Source organism: Amblyomma americanum, chromosome 4 (genome assembly GCF_052857255.1).
Source record: "Amblyomma americanum isolate KBUSLIRL-KWMA chromosome 4, ASM5285725v1, whole genome shotgun sequence".
Lineage (NCBI taxonomy): Eukaryota > Metazoa > Arthropoda > Arachnida > Ixodida > Ixodidae > Amblyomma > Amblyomma americanum.
In genome coordinates this window covers 215932303-215934714 of record NC_135500.1, presented here as the reverse complement: position 1 = coordinate 215934714, position 2412 = coordinate 215932303, and the positions used below count along the sequence as shown (strand labels likewise).

The 2412-nt window shown below is 51.1% G+C and overlaps 1 protein-coding gene across 1 annotated transcript in view; it reads right to left on the bottom strand.

Moving 5' to 3' along the window:
• The window catches only part of LOC144129319 (uncharacterized), an 86505-nt gene that overhangs the window by 3947 nt on the left and 80146 nt on the right, over nucleotides 1–2412 (bottom strand). The window lies entirely within an intron of this gene.

Sequence of the window (2412 nt, the reverse complement as noted above, 5' to 3'; positions counted from 1 at the left end):
CTGCACAGAAGATGCATACGTTGATAGTGACATTGCTGGGCAACGTATAGAAGCGGGCAAAGAGAGTACGTAATTAAAAATTGGCAGAGACACTGCAGGCTGCTCACGTGTCGGAATGCGAAAGCATTGCTGTCCCTGCGTGCATTGTTTACGCGTAATGTTTGTACATGCATTAATGTTCTTTTCTGCGAGTTTATGAAAGCCACAGCGTCGCACAACGTTCCGGGTCGTGTCCACGCGCTTATACCACCACCCGGAACGCTGTACGACGAACTGTTGCATCACAATTTTGGTACGAAAGTCTGGGAAGGCGTACAATTGAAGGTGCATATGTCGTCGGTTCGGATCGCTGTCGCAAGCTATGACCTCCAGCTTCACCAGCAGATGTAAGCTTATAATATGCAACGAGAAATCCTATGACCCCACCCGTAATGGTGTGCAACAAACGGTTGTGTCAAATTTGATACGATTGTTGGGAAAACTGGTGCCGCATTGAGATCGGCCAGTGGGGAATATATATAGATGAACGACATGAATAGGATTCTTCGGTTTGGTTTTATGGGGTTTAAATTCCCAAGGGGACTCAGGCTATGAAGGATGCCGTAGTGGAGGGCTCCGGAAATTACAACCACCGGGGGTTCTTTAACGTGCACTCACCACGCACAGTACACGGGACACTATCATTTCGCCTCCATCGAAATGCGACCGCCGCGGCCGGGATCGAACCCGCGTCTTTTGCTTCAGCAACTGAGCACAATAACCACTGTGCCACCGATTGTCTGAAGTGCCGGTGCTCGGCTTGCTGTGTGCGTCATACGGTCGCTTGATCACCTCACTCATTCTTTCTTGCCATCACTTAGATTTTCTGCTCAATCTGCGAGTACACACACGCACGCACAGGCGCGCGCGCCGCCGCCTTTCCTTTTAATGGCACTAGTAATGCTTTCGCATTAAAATGCGCGTATTAACGCGATAGCGTTAAAGGCCCTGTTGTCCAGAAAATCCGGTGTCGATGTTGCCGAGCGTTGTGAGCAAAGAATCACGGACATGGCTCTGTCCCTAGAGAGCAACCTAGGAGGCAGGTGGGCCACCTAGGTCACGTGACCCTGCGGCGTCATCGCAACCTGCCCACCGCTGCAGGTGGCAGTTAAGTTAATGATTGGTCGCTCGGGAAGAGCATCCTGGGCCGCACAAGGCCCACCGCTGGGAACACAGCTGCCATCGCAATGCAGTGGCGCGTCGCTTAACTGCTGCACCACTGCGCCAGGTGGGGTATGAGGACTCTCAGGGATCTGTAAATGTAAGTAGAGAATAACCTTCTGCATATAAAGGAATTAACCCAGTACGCTATCGCGTCACTCTCTTAAGGCGGAGCTTAAGTGTCCTTTACAATTTTCTACCGATTATACGATTGTGGGAATTGTGTACAGCATATTGTCACGTAGTGGTGACGGCAGTCAGGTAGACAGCGAAGAGGCCTCCAAAAGAAACTCTTTGCGTCCGCAAAAGAACTGAATGACTCGGTGGCGGCGATAGCAACAGCCATGCTCGCTGGTCGTCGAACAGAATGCTCGCCACTCTCGTCCGTGCTCAACTTAAAGCTGACAACGAACGTTCGATATAAGGTTTGCAAAGTAGCCGCAACAGTCTCGAACAACGTAGAATCTGTTCCGCCTGCCTACGATCATTCGAGATAAATCTGGTCGCACCTTGTGTCACAAACGAAGTGATACAGCGCGTGCCGGTGGCACTGAGGATGAACGAATAAATAAATATTGCAAAGTTTTGCGGCAGTGTGGTAGTATGAAGTGTCAGCTCGAAGGTTACACACAGCGGCAAGGTACTAACATGCACGAATTAAACTTATTATTTGTTGAAAAATTGGTTTTTGAGGAAAGGAAATTGCGCAGTAACTGTCTCACCACATCTCGGTGCACACCCGAACCGCGCCGTAAGGGAAGGGATAAAGGAGGGAGGTGAAGAAGAAAGGAAGAAAGAGGTGCCGTAGTGGAGGTCTCCGGAATAATTTCGACCACCTGGGGATCTTTAACTAACACTGATATCACACAGCGCACGGGTGCCTTTTGCGTTTGACCTCCATCGAAACGCCATGAAACGCGGCCGCCTAGGCCAGGTTCGAACTCTGGAGCTCCGGCTCAGCAGCCACGCTCCCTAACCACTGTCATAAGTCTCTCCCAGCAAGACTCTGCCACGGTCGGTGATGGGGAATGAGGGAAGATGGGGCATGTGGGCAGGGTGTGTAGAAAGTCTCCTGGTTTGCCGAAAAGTTTGCATGAGGAAAGGAACTGGTCTGGGTATCGGGCATGTAGTAGTGTGGGGTATGGAGCAGTCCGCGTTTGTAGTCGCCGCCAGTGTGCGCTATGCTGAGGGATGGGGCTAGGGGTGCGTTCT